Source organism: Onychomys torridus, chromosome 8 (genome assembly GCF_903995425.1).
Source record: "Onychomys torridus chromosome 8, mOncTor1.1, whole genome shotgun sequence".
Lineage (NCBI taxonomy): Eukaryota > Metazoa > Chordata > Mammalia > Rodentia > Cricetidae > Onychomys > Onychomys torridus.
Window position 1 is genome coordinate 82,398,777 of NC_050450.1, and position 14,420 is coordinate 82,413,196.

The window sequence follows — 14,420 nt, forward strand, 5'->3', positions numbered from 1 at the left end:
TGTGTTTCAGAGGGTAGATATGAATGCCCCAAACTCCAGCCGAAGTGCCCCTAGGGAAATAGCATCCCCATGTTTACAGTGCCACCTGCACTGGCTGACAGGGCTAGACAACTCTTGTAATGCAAGGGAAGAGCCAGGCAAAGTTGCTTGGGGCAAAGGTTTTTGCAGCAGGACATGACAGGAAAGCTGGGGAGGGGGCTGGGTTAGCCAGAGAGTTGAGGGTCATGCAAAGACCCCTTTCAAGCAGCAGTCAGGTTCCCAGCCCTTCTTTGGGGGTCCTGGCCCAGTACAGCAGTGGCAGTAACCCCTCGGGCAGGAAGGCCAGGCCATCGCTGTCGTCCCCCCCCCAACTCTGGGACTCTATAGATGGGAGACTGCTAGACAGTGAGGGTCACCTGCTGGGTGGAACACTGGGACAGGCTGGCAGCCATGGCTCCTCACACACACAGTGGAAGCAAAGGTAAAAATTGAATGCCATGGAGCAGGGAGGGATTTCCAGGAGATGGACATGATCCCAAAAAGGGGTGACCCCTGCTGAGGCAAACGGTGGCTTTTCTGTATTCCCAGATCCCTCGGAGCCTCACCTGCACTTAGGAACTCAGTGGGCTCCTTCTTCCTCCAGGGCTGGGCTCTGCCATCATTGCTGCATCTTTTGGAAAACTACCTGCCTGGGCTTCTCAGAAGCTATAGCTGGGGGCCATCCAGAGCCAGGCCCAGTAGCTTGACCATCGCCATGATGGAGAAGGTGGTGTCCTCTATTAAGATGAGACAGGGTGGGCATGTTTGTGGGTCCCCCGCCCCACAAGGTAAGCAGTGCTGCCTCGAGCAGATAGCTGGATAATGTGAGAGGATCTGATAGCAGAGCTGTGTAAGCCCCCCTGGCAGAGCTCTAGGGGTCAGCTGGAGTTCCATTTGGGGACACTAGCCAGTCCCAGGGATAAGACAGTGGTTATTATATGGGAACAGTGTTTGTAGAGCTGAAGGGCCTCTGCTCCTCAACAAGTCCATCTCCCCCTGGGGTTGAAGGTTGGTTCTGAAGAGAGCTGAGAGGCCTAATTTGCTCCTCACTGTCCTCTCTTTCCCCTCATGAAGGACAACATGCAGATCCAGCGGACGCACAGCTCAAGAAATGGGATTGTGAGTCCACAGGCCTGCGTGCCCTCCTATTTATCCTTGTTGAAAGAGTTGAGAAGTCAGCATGGGCTATTCTAGAAACTTCCCCAGGCTGGGCAGGGGGGCAAGAACACTAGGATCATTACAAAGTCTGTGAAGGCCAGGTCTGTGCTCATTGGCTGGTTGTCCTGGTCTGCCCTGAGCACTAACAGGCTACCTAACAAAGTTCTTGTCCTGACCCACTAAAAACAGCAGTACCCACTCCCCAGCTGTGACAACAGAAACTGTCTGTAGATGCTACTGGATGTTCCCTGGGAACAGAAGCAGCCATCCACTTGAGAACCATGGTCTTAAAAGACAGGTAACGAAAGACTCTAGGGTGGCCCATCCTCCTCCTTCTGAAAGCCTTTCTACCTGATGTTCTTGCTGTGGCCTCTTCAGGGATAAAAGACCCCTTTGGGTATCTGGTAATGATTATGACCCTCTTCCCAGGATGTGGCTCTTACCATTCATTTGAAGGGAACGTGTGGAATCCAGGACCTTATCCACAGGGTGAATGAAAAGAACATTTGCCCACAGGGAAACAGGACTAGATAGCAGCAAGCTGGGTCATCCTCCTGACCCTAAGAATTACATGGACACTGGGGTAGGAGTGACGGAGCGGCAGCAGGGTCACAGGAGACGGTACCCTTTTGGACAGCTGACACAAGGCCATCCCCCCAGGCAAGTGGCTGTGTGCTCAGCCTCACTTAGAACCTCGCAGATGGGCTGCCTTGACTCAGACTGCTGTATGTGGCCTGTGGTGGTCACATCTCAGACCTATTTCCTATAGCTAAGTGACCTCAATACCTGCCAGGTGAGCCTGTCCCTGGAGGCAGGAGATGGGCCTCATGAACACAGAGCTGGGTTCTGGGATGGAATGATAGCTGAAAGGGAAAAACTAGCAGGAATTTCCAGGGGCTTGTGGATAGCTCTGCAGTGTGTTGTAAAGACAGTATTCAACACCCCTGTTAGTTCCTACCCTGGCTCTCTGGGCCTTATTTGTAAAATGTAGGCTTTGGAGGACATGATGTGTAAAATTCTCCTTTGTCTAGGAACTTACGTGATAGGGCTTGGGGGTACTTTCTGTCACTTGAGTCACATTATCCTATGAAATGATTATTCTCACTAGGTTATAGCTGAGAAAGCAGAGACATGCCCCAAGACAGTCAAGCCGGTCATGTGATCAGGCCTGACCTCTGAGTGGCGCTGTTGAGCACACCAGCAGCTCTGCAAAAGGCTGACTATAGAAGATGGAGGGCAGGGCAGGTGCCCAGTCCAGAGAGGAGGGATTGAAGATGACAAGGTTTGGAGCTCCAGGGACTGGGTGGTGGCAGTGCTATTAATGGAAACAGGGAAGTCCGGAGGAGGAGCAGGATTGGAGCCAGGAGATGATGAGTTCATCCTTAGCCATGTTGACCCTGATCTGCTAACAGTGGGATATTTCAGCTGAGGTCTAGCCACAGTTCAATGAGGAAAAATTAAGACCTGGTAAATGTCCCTGACCAAAGCCAAATCCCCAGGCTGCTCTTGCTGTGTCCAAGGTTCCCTGGCCTGGGGCTGAGGCTGCAGTGTTTGAATGGTAACAGCCCAGGCCCAAGTTCAAGTCTAGCATTGACCACTGGGGGTCACCACTGTGCACAGACTGGTAGAGCTGTCAAGGCGTGCCCACAGGAGGTCTAACCTAGAAGAGGGTTTGGCACAGGATCCCCCTCACAAGAGACAGAGGTCTTTTCCCAAGAGTCTGATTGACCTCCTCCATCGGGTTCTAATGACCTCAGAATCAGGAGGACAAAGCCACAGAGCCCCTCACCTCAAGTGCTTTGAGAACAGCTCTCCCAGCTGCCCTGGGGGACACAGTGTTCAGGGCTCCAGTGACCTCGCTGGGAGAGGGATCCCAGCTGTTTCAAGCCTCCACATGTCTCCCCTGACATTTGCGTCAGCAACTCTGCCCTTTGACTTTCCGCTCCCCAGAGAGGAGGGTGGAGGCGATCAGGACCAATTATTTGCAGTTCGATTCGGCCAGCAGTTTACTGGGGTTTGGCCTAGCTTTCTGGTCTCCCCCACCCCAGCTTTATGGTCTTCGTCTCCAGGGGAAGCTAAGGAACAGAGGACAGGGGTGGTTCCTCTTGGCCTCCTGGTGTTGAGAGCCCTGTGGGAAGGCACGCTTGTAAACGGGCTTGGAGAGGTGTCCCCACGCTCACACCCAGCTCAAACTCTGCCCCTACCCCCTTGAGCCAGCCTCCTGCTGTGCTGGGACTTGTTGGGACATGTCCCCAAGTGAGCTGGGGCCAGGAGAGGGGATGCCAGTCTCCTGGCTGCTTGCCCAAGCTGGGAGGAGGGGGAGGAGGACTCAGAAGAGCTAGGGGTGGGGCAGGCACTGTGGAGTCCTTGGGGCTCCCTGGGCCCTGGGCCCATGAGGTGTCTGGTTCCCTCTATATTTGGCCTCGACATTACTAACATGCCCTCTCAGAGAGGCAGCCGGCCAACCATACCCATGATGTCTCCTTGCAGGGTCTGGATTATTTGAGGGCTCTGGGGGAGGCAGCCACAGCCCAGGAGGGCTGAGAAGTTTTAAGGGAACATTTCCTCCCAGCTCCCAGTCAGAAAGGAGTCAAGGGTAGATGGCATGGAGAACTGACCCTGAAACTTCTCAGAATTCCCAGTACACTTACTAGAATGTTCCTTTTGCTCAGGGCCTAGGAGAGGTTTTCTAGCTATCCGTCGCCAGTTAAAGACTAGGTCTCTTTGTGCAGTAGGCACCTGTAATGTTAGAACTGCGGGAGCTGCAACAGGAGGATCACCAGGTCCAGGCCAGCCGGTGCTACCTAATGAAAGTGGGGACCCCCCTCCACAGACATAAAACAACAACTTCTTCCATTGTAGGTTTACAGAGAGCCCCTGGAGGGAAGGATGGCTTATAGGCTCGCAGTGTTCACAGTTTCTCTGATCACTGTTATTTCCAAAAAAGCGAGTAGGAGCTGCTACCAGCACCAGCCTTCATTTTGCTGAGTGCACTCATGCCCGAAGGAGGGGCTGAGAGTGTCCCACTCTGAGGAAAGTGGCTTTCAGAGCCTCTCTCCATTTGAGAGAATCTCACACCTCACTATTCTGTCCTTTCTCCTCCAGCTCCAGACAGACCATGGCAGCAGCTGGCCCTAGGCACTGTTGGTCAACTCCTGTTCCAGGAAATGCTGGTCCTTCCACTCCTTGGCCGGAGCTCAGCACCAACAACAACCAGCTCTGTTCTAGGAGACCCTCCTGAGCACTCCACGGCCAGCTCTCAGCCCTGGTCACCTTTGCCTCACTGTTAATCCTTCCCTGGGCAGTGCACTCTCCTCCCCCACCCCGCACAGGACAAGCAGATAGAGTAGGCTTCACATATACCGGCCTGGAGATGCACAGGGCCGATGTACGGCTCACTGTTGGCTGCAGGACCCAGTCTGTCCTCTCAGTCACATGACTGCCATGCTCCCTGAGAAGGCTGCTGCTGTGGCAGGTGTCTGGGTCAGAGAGGCCTCAGCGCCAACTACTTTCTGGCCCTGTGATCTGAGCCTCATCCAGAACCTCCTCCCTCTTTGACTTCAGTTTCTTATTCTATAAAATGGGTGTATGAGTTGCTTGTCATGGGGCTAGGTAAGCACTAGCCCAGACAATGTCTATGAAAGTCCTCTATGAACTACAAAGGACATGTAGGCCAGTCATTATTCTTATGGGAAACTGGTAAATGGAGGAAGAAAGAACACCCCCAAAAGCTGGTCTCAGCTTGTGGGTACAAAGGCCAGGTTTACACCCACCAGGTCTGTGATCTGCTGTCCCACCAGCCCTGCTGAGGAACCAGTCTGTGCCAGCAGTCACTGAAGCCTTGGCTGGAAAAGAGCAGTCTGCTGTAGAAGGCAGGGTAGGGAGGGCCCAAGATTCTATTTACGGGCATGGGGGAACACTGCTGTTGATGTTGACTGCCTGCTCCCCAAATAGAAAAAAATATGTGGAGGCACTCCCCAAAAAGAAGCTCCTTTGGAAGGACCTGAGAGCCTCATGCCTAGGGGTTCAGAGAAGGCCTGCTGCCCACACAGCAAGCATTCAGTCTTTAGTGGCTAAATGCCCCTGTGTGGCACAGCAGGGAACGTGCTACCCCCATCCCCAGTGAGCCTCAGTGAGCCTTGGTTTCCTTATCTGTAAAGTGGAGCAGGTATCCTTACCCAGGACGGCTGGTGTGCAGTGGGGGGGGGGGGGGGGCACCTCTGCCCCTAGGAGGCCCCAGGAAGGGAACTGAGGCCACACTACCTCTCCCTGTCTGGAAAGGAACAGCAGCCTTGGCCTTGACCAGTGGCCAAGGGGGCAGGTTCCCTGGCCTAAGGCAGGCTCCAGCTCCCCGCCCCCTCAGCCAGCTGCTCAGCAGCCAGCTATCGTGAAGTCATTGGCACCTTCCCAGCCTGCTGGGCCGGCCGGCCGTCCTGCCTGCCTGCCTGCCTGCCTGCCTGCCTGCGGGCCGGCCGCCATCCCCCTTCCCTCTCTTGCCCCGCCCCTCCCCAGTGCTGACATCCCATTTGGCAAAAAAGTCGGAAAAGCCGCTGACTCTTCCAGACCCTGAGTTCATTGACTGGTCAGGGCCCACTTGCCACACACTGGTCATGAGGGAGAGGCCCTTGAAGGGCCTGAAGCCCCCAGCCCCACCTGCCAAAATATTGCTGTAACTCTTGCCCATACCCTACACTCTGACACTACTACCTGTACTCTCTTCCTTGTACCCCCACAAAGACCCAACACACACCCCCACCGTGTGCAGCACCTCTTACAGAAGACACACCCCAATCTTTATACTCGTGCCCCTCTCTGATCGTCCCCTTGAACTTCACTAGATCAAAAGACACGTGCAGGCTGAGCCAGAGGGTGATGGGGAATGGAGTCGTGGACCTGGGGTGGGGAGGTGGGTGGTGGTAGTCCTCTGTAGTCTAGAAGGTGCAGGTGTGCGGCTAGGCCCCAGGAACAGGCAGCAGGAGCTGAGACTGTTCTTCACAATCAGTTAATGCCTTCCCTGCCCACTGGTGGGAAGGGGGCCTTGAGAGGGTAAGTGGAAGGGTTAAGTCCCACAGCTGAAGTACTGTCAGTGTCTCAGGGTGTGCAAGACTGTAGCAGAGGCTGCATGTGGAGGCTAGTCCTTTAACCACTCAGGCAGACCAAATGAGTTTCAGGCCAGCCTGGTCTACATAGCATTCCAAGCCAGCCAAAGCCGTATAGTGAGATACAGTCTCAACAAAACTGTGAACCCAATCTTTCTCCTACCACACTGAGCCCAAGCATCTCAAAAGGCAGAACCAGCTGCCCCTGACCTGTCCACAGCCTTCTCTGGGTCCACCACCCAGATGGGCACTGGGTGAGACTTTGCCCTCTGTCCTGGGGGCAAGGTCATTGGGAGCTATCCTGGAGGAGGCCCTGCTACAGAGCCACAGCCTTGGCTAGCTTAGAGTGTGATGCTGAGCTTGGCCTTGTCTGTCCTTAGCAAATACTCAGCCTCCCTCCTGCCCCTCCTCCCTGTCTTGGACCTCCAGGTCTCACACATCCCTTCTGCCACTGCCCCCGCCTTAGGCTTCTCTGTGGACTTTCCCCTGACAGCCCCCACAGGCAATAACTTCTCCTGGGAGGTACCTAGTAGGGGCCCAACAGAACTCCTGAATGAATGACTAAACTGGGTGGTGTCCCCTGCCCTGCCCTCCCCCAGGCCACTGGTGGGGGTCCTGGGGTCCAGTGGGACACCAACAACCAGGAGAGGTCTGGGAGTTCTGTGTGATGGCTCCAATGTGCAGTGAGTGTGGTACCAAAGGGCACATCTGCAGTTACTCCAGACACCAGGACCGCCGGCTTCATCCGCTCTGGCTCACAGCGGGTACCCATTGGAGCAGACCCAGGCTGGGGAGCCCTATATTGTAAATAAAACTGCTGCCCAGAGTAGTCCAGAACATTTGCAACCCAGGAAGCAAGGCAACAGGAGTAACTGCAGCACCTTCTCACAGACCACTCCCCTCCCCACTCACATGGGACTGGATCCACCCTGAGGAGCCAACATCCTGCTTCCGGCAGGCCCTCCCGGAGACCTCACAGAGGGGTGTTTGTTCGCAGTGGGCGGCGGGAGAGATGCTAATCTCGGTGGATCTCTGCTCCCGGCTGAAGGTCAGGAGGTAAGGCGACCCACGGTTATAAATAACCCTGCCAGGCTGCTGAGGGCAGCTCGCTGGATCCCCGCCCCTCCCTGGCCGACCGACCCGGATTGATTTCTGGCCTCCCGGCCACCACGGCAACTTGAACCCCCGAGAACTGACCTTTGGGAGTGGCGCGCAAGGTCAGGCCGGGCTTCCTGGGCTTCCCTGCAACCTAAATTAAGGTAGTTGTTCCTTTGTCCCTCCAAAGAGACCCCCAAAAGCAGGTACCTGTACCCTGCACACCGCCCCACCAAGCCAGCTCTCAGGCTGCTCCAGTTGAGGCAGGGAGGCCCAGAGTGTCCCAGGCTGGGAGGGACAGCCCAACCTCCAGAGGCCTGATCTGATACAGAGTTGACCCCAGAGGCATGTGTTCTCTGCTAGATGGAAACAAGAGTCCCCAGTCTCACTTTGGAAAGCTAAGAGGACAGACTCTAATCTGGCAGCTGGTTGTGCACCAGGAGGCAGACAGGCTCCCTATCTCCTTATGGACAGAAAATAGGAAGATTTAACCTGCAGGGTGGGGCGGGGGTGGGTGGAGGATATACTATTTTTAAAATCATAACTTTGGGGGAAGGGGGTTAAGCACACAGGCCAACCGTTAGACAAAAGTGTACAGCTGGGGGACATAACACAAGGTGATCATAGCCATGTGGCCAGTACCCAGACCAAAACACAGCCCTGGGCAAAGGATGCAGGGATAGGGCTGTAGCTTAGTTGGTAGAGTCCTTGTGAAGCTTGTGAAGCCCTGAGTTCCATCTCTGGCACCACCGCTAGAGCTTGCCTTTAATCCTAGCACTCAGGAAGTAGAGCCAGTAGAGGATTGGAGTTCAAGGTCATCCTTGGCTATATACAGAATTTGAGGCGACCTGGACTTCATGAAACCCTGGCTCAAAAACAAAAACAAGAAGCCATCCCTCAAATCATCACCCACCAACACCAAAAGCTCATCAAAAAGCCCTCCCACCGACAAGTCTGAGGGTAACCCCCATGCTGCCAGCCCTCTAGCCCTGTAGGCTGCTGTGGCCAGTTTTTAACAAGCCCACATGTGGCGTGGAGTTACACCGTACCTACTGTGGAGTACGGTGTTTCTTTTGCTCAGTGTCCTGTCTGTGAGGTCCAGCCGTGCTGCCTTGGGCAGTCCCAGGCCACTCATGGGTCACTTGTCTTGCTGGGAACTTGTCACTTGTGTGACTCACATAATTTAGCCACTGTTGATGGACATTGGGGTGGGTTCCGGTTCCTGGCAACAGTGCAGAGCATCGCTGGGCCCACTCCACACTCAGCTCTCGAATCCAGGACAGACATGTCTCTCTAGCTCAGAGGATACAGGGGGTGCTAACTTCTCACCAACATGGTGGCAGAACAGCCCAGTGTTGGTCTTTGGTTTTCCTTTAAAGGAGAGCTTGGCTCTTCTTTTTTTTTTAGCGGAAAAGCAGAGAAATGCAAAAACAAAAGTCACCATCACTACTATTTAGAGGTATCTAACTAGTCTTGCCAGTCGGTGGCTGTTTCCTGACTCTCTAGTAGGTCAAACTCAGGACAGAGAAAGCTTGTTTCCCGTCAGGCAGCCTGGAAGCTGGGCAGAGTCTGGCCAGCAATGGCACTTTCCAGGAAGCCACAGGCACCTCAGCATGCTCTATAACTTCCATTACTGCTGGTTGCCCCTACAGCCTCCATCTTGCACCCAGGTCCAGATCTCAAGGCTCACCATGCACCTGCAACACAAGGCAGAGCCAGGCCTGGGGGCAGCCAGCATCCCAGGATTCATAGCTGGGTCTCCAGCTGGCCCCCAGGAGAGGGACAAGTGTGGAGGAGTGAATGAGAGGCCATAAGTAGGGAGGGGTTGGGGGCTGCTGCAGTGAGATGGGGTGAGACTCAGACCTCTGGAGGAGAAAGCCTAGAAGGAGGCCTCAGAGGCCTGGCCCTTACCCTCCATCTTAAGGGTTAAGGGGAACGGGCCGTTTTGCTTATTACAGTGTTAGACATTGAACCTGGGCCTCACCACACAAGGCGGGCACTCTGCCTGTGAGGTTTATGGTCTCAGCTGAGTTACCCAGGCTGGCTTTGACCTTGCTATGCAGGCTAGGCAGGCCTTGAACTTTTGATCTTTCTGCATCAGCTTCTGAGATGCTGGTCTTACTGGCTTGTGCCCCCACACCCAGCCACCAATGTGTTTTTCTAGCAAGAACACTCTGGATGCTTTGGGGCACCGGTGAGAAGAGCAAAGGCCCAGGTTCTAAGCTAGTGGTACCATGGTGGTTTCTGCCTTACAGAATGTGGGATTGCAGACCTGGGAGGAGGTATGACTGGCTGAGGTCTGGGGAATTTCTTTCCCATCTTTCATGCAGAAGAGTCCACTTAGGTCTGAGAACTGAGCCAAATCAGTTAGACCTGAGGAGAATGGAGCCAGGCCTGGGAGCCCTAGGAGGGGGGAGATGTTCATTCATTCGTTCATTCATTCATTCACCCATTCATCTTTTCACTCAACAAGTGTAGATGGACCTGTGCTGACATGTGTTTCCCTTGGAAACAAGTCTAGCATGGTACATTTGCATGCCTGAGCACGCCGTGTTCATACAAAACTCTGCTAGAGCCGGGCAGTGGTGGTGGTGGTGGTGGTGGTGGTGGTGGTGGTGGTGGTGGTGGTGCACACCTTTAATCCCAGCACTCGGGAGGCAGAGGCAGGCGGATTTCTGTGAGTTCAAGGCCAGACTGATTTACAGAGTGAGTTCCAGGACAGACAAAGCTACACACACAAACCCTGTCTTGAAAAACCAAAAAACAAAACAAAACCTGCTAGAGTATGAAGCAAAGACTGGCTGTCCTCCAGACTATTGGTGAAATTATTAAGGCCACTCCACGTAGTTAAAAGGGAGGTTTATTTTGTAGGGTAACTTACAAATGAAGGGGTAGGTTGCAGGGTCTGGCAAAGGTATAGCACAGTCCAGCGGTGTTCTCTGGAGAACTCTGCTCAGTCTACCTCCTGCATCCAGCGTCCCCGAACCAAGAGAGCGACCTCCTCTTGATCCTCGGTCTTCCGCTCCCTCCTCTGCCCTGCCTTGTGGGCGTGATCATTACTGAAGCCTCAATGGGGGTTGGAACTTCCAGGCCAATGCTGGGATGGCTATCCACTACACCAGACTACCTCCCTGCCCTAGTGGCTGAGGAGGGCTCCTTGGGTTAGACTGAGGCTGAGCAGCTCCTACAGGCCTATAGCCCGTGGACACACAGGATGCCCAGACCAGCATTACAGACCTTCAGCCCCACCCTCTTCACCTCAGGCTGGAGGTCTGCACCAGCTCCCCTCACCTCACTGCCAACTCGCCATCTCCACTTGGGTTAGTGATGGGCCCCTCAAGCCTGGTATGCTCAGAAGGCCAGTCCTCAACCTACCATGCCTGTAGTCTCCCCCTGCTTGGCTAACCACAACCACCTCCTACACAGTCAGGCAGAACCCTTAGTGTTCTCCAGTCAGTGCTCACCCAGTGTCTATGCTGGAAAATGCCCTCAACTCTACCTTTAGCTTGTATTCCCATGGGTCTGGAACGGTGGCTCATACCTATCATCCCAGCACTTGGAAGGCAGAATCAGAACGGTCATCAAATTCAAAGCCAGCCTGGCCCATACAGTGAATTCCAGGCTAGCCAGGGTTACATGGCAACAACCTGTCTCAAAAAAGAAAATAATAAATACATAATAACAAAAAAAAGCATATATTTGCATGGAAGCCCCTCTTCTGAAAAAAAAATCTTCATTAGTTTTAATTATGTCCAGGTACCCAGTGGCCAGGGGAACGGGCTCCGTGAGGAGCTGGAGTTGCAGGCCTTTGTGAGCCGCCTGATGTGGTTGCTGAAAAGTGAACTCAAGTCTGCAGGAAGAGTGCCTGCTTTCAGCTGATGAGCAATCCCTCCCGACATCCAGGAGCCCGGCTTCGGGCCTGGTCCCAGCCGGCGCGGGCACTCACTGGAACTTCCAACAGCAGCTGCTCTCCTCCTTTCCTTCTGTTCCAGGCTTCATAGCCAGAGTGATTTTATTAAGAAGTGAGTCAGTAAATTATTTTTTAAAAAAGCGGGTGGGGCGGGCTGGAGAGATGGCACAGCGCTTAAGCACTCTGACTGCTCTTCCAGAGGTCCCAGGTTCAATTCTCAGCACCCACATGGCAGCTCACCACTGTCTGGAACTCCCAAGATCTGACACCCTCACACAGACATACATGCAGGCAAAACACCAATGCACATAGGATAAAATAAATTATTTTTTTTAAAAAAGCAAAGAAAAAAGCCGGGCAGTGGTGGTGCATGCCTTTAATCCCAGCACTCGGGAGGCAGAGCCAGGCAGATCTCTGTGAGTTCTAGGCCAGCCTGGTCTACAGAGTGAGTTCCAGGAAAGGCACCAAAACTACACAGAGAAACCCTGTCTCAAAAAAACAAATGAAGAAGGAGAAGGAGGAAAAGGAGGAGAAGGAGGAGGGGGAGGAGGAGGGGGGGGAGGAGGGGGAGGGGGAGGAGGAGGAGGGGGAGGAAGAAGAGTCAGATCATGCCATTGCCTGGTCCCCCATCCTGAGGAAAGCGAAGTCTTTTGTGATGACCTTTTACCATCTCTAGCTGCCCCACCTCATCTCCTCTACTGCTCATTTGGTTCAGCTACTGGCTTTGTTCTGAGATTACACAACCCATGTACCTGCCTCAGGGCCTTTGCACTGGCTATTCTCTCTTGGCGCCTCCAACCCCCAAGTAGCTCCATGCTTTGCTCCTCCTCTTCTTCAGTTTTTCCTCAGGGTTCTTATCCAGACAGCCTTCCTTCATGACCTCCATGTTAAAAACTGAAGATCACTCTCAGTTCCCAGATCTTCCTTTCTGATAATCATTCTGTAATGAAAGGACTCACGGCTTCTTGGAGAAATGGCTGCTTCTTAGACTAGGGAGGGAAATGTGCAAGATGAGCCTGGAGTATCTCACAGCATCAGAAAGGAAGGGCTGGGGGAAGGGCTGGAGACAAGAGCCTCCTGAATGTGGGCCTGTTCAACAGTGCTGGAGCATCTGCAGGGCACAGGAAGGAGGGCTGGGCTGTAGAACCCAGAGGAAAACATTCACCAGCTTGTGACAATAAGTGACTGAAGAAGGCAGTCAGTGGGAGAGAAGAGCCCCGGTGTCACGTGGCACAGAACGTCAGGGCCTCCTCTGCAGAGGCTTTACAGTGTGTACCAGCCAGGGCTGAGGCTACCAGCAGCGTGGTCAAGTTAGTACTGTGGGCCCAAGTCGTAAACAAAATGGCAAGCCCTTTTGGCACCTGCTCCCCAGGGCTCACAACCCCAGTTTAGTCATGTCAAGAAACAGCAGACAAAAAAATTTATAATTGTATTTTTTTATATTTTGAGACAGGGTTTTGTGTAGCCCTGGCTGACTTTGAACTTCTGACTCTCTTGCCACCACCTCTGAAATACTGGGATTCTGGGGGTAGTCTACCATCCCCAGCTCCCAGCAGGCAAATTTTGATTTAAGGGCATCTACCAAATACCTGGCCAGGACCCTTCAAAACTACTAGACTCATCAAAGGCATGGGACGTGTGAGATGTGGTTTGGCCAAGAGAAGCCCCCAGAGGGAGGACAATGAGTGGAATGTGGGGTGGGGTGTCCCGGAACAGAAAGGGACCAGGTGAACCAAGGGAGCCTGCTGAAAGGACTAGAGACGTTTCTATGGATAATAATTACCACTGGTGTGCTGACACTCACTGTAACCCTAACACCGGGGAGGCTGAGGCAGGAGGATCGTGAGTTTGAGATCGGCTTGGGCTATATAGTCTCTAACTCAAAAGAGAAAAAAAAAAATACCATTCGTGGCAATAAATGAAAGATGTCGCTGATGGAGAGACTGTGGGGGGGGGGAAGGGCATGGGGAAGTCTTACAGTGTGTTCTTAATTTGTCTATGAATCTACAACTACCCTGAAAGTCCATTCTGTTTCTTGTTTGTTTTTTAAATCACATCCTCTAACATGGGCATAGTGGAGCATACCAGTAATCCAGGACTCAAGAGGCAGGGGCCAGAAGATCAGGCCAGCTCAGGCTACATAGTAAAAGCCTATCTCAAAAAAAGGTAAATAAGAGCCAGCTAGATGACTCAGAGGGTGAAGCATTTACGACGGCCTGTCAGGCTGAGGTCCGTCCCTGGAGCCCTTGGAAAGGTGGAGAGAGAGAGAACTCCACAGAGTTGCCCTCTGACCTTCACAGGCTTACCAGGGAACGCTTCCCCTTATATCACACACACACACACACACACACACACACACACACACACACACTCACAAATAATGATAAAGAAAACAAATATTTTTAAATCAAATAACTTTTTTTAAATCCCATCAGCCGAGCTGCCTTGCCCCGTGGCTTTTTCCATTCGTCACCATTTTAACTGCTGTACATTAACCTTAGATATTCTGTGACCTGTACCTTCGCCCTAAAGGTTTCTGTCTGTCCGCTGCTGTGTGCCCAGAACTTCAGTCAGTCTGACAATAAATATTTGTTGAATGATAAATTTCCACAGATAGTAGTCTGGTCGCTTTTCCTCCCCCTGTGGCTAAATACATTTTCTATTGTGGTAAAATAAACAGAAGATTGCGTTTCAGTGCTCGGCTCTCTTTGTGAGCTGCTGATTGCTTTTCCTTGCCGCTCTTTTCCACGGTCCTTTTCTAGCCTGTGCAGATATTTGCGGGCCAGCAAATGGTTGAGGCAAAGGCTTTGGGGCATTTCTTCCTCTGTGTTGTCTCTGCCAGGCTGCCTGCCACGTGGGCAGGAGGGCTGGAGTGATGCCACGGCCAGTGGAGGCCACTCCTTCCCTCTGACATCAGATCTGTGGGCACTAGATCCTGCCTGGTGGTGAACTGGGTGCGTCAGAACCCAGGGATTAAATAGATTTGGAAATCCACCGGCTTGTCATCCCCCAGCCAGAAGGCGCTTGCCTGGACCTTCTGACAGCCCAGGCATTGTGGAAAACACTGTGTAAATGCAGGGCAGCTGGGGAGTGCCACCCACACGGGGCCACAACCAGACATAGAAAGATGGCCTGGGACC

General features: G+C 53.2%; 1 long non-coding RNA gene across 1 annotated transcript in view; it reads left to right on the top strand.

Annotated features, from left to right (window-relative positions):
* Positions 1-7,218: 7,218 nt before the first annotated feature.
* The window catches only part of LOC118588568, a 43,303-nt gene continuing 36,101 nt past the window's right edge, over positions 7,219-14,420 (top strand). Inside the window, exon 1 of the long non-coding RNA XR_004945609.1 lies at positions 7,219-7,331. This is a non-coding gene — a long non-coding RNA (uncharacterized LOC118588568). The remainder of the gene's footprint in view (positions 7,332-14,420) is intronic.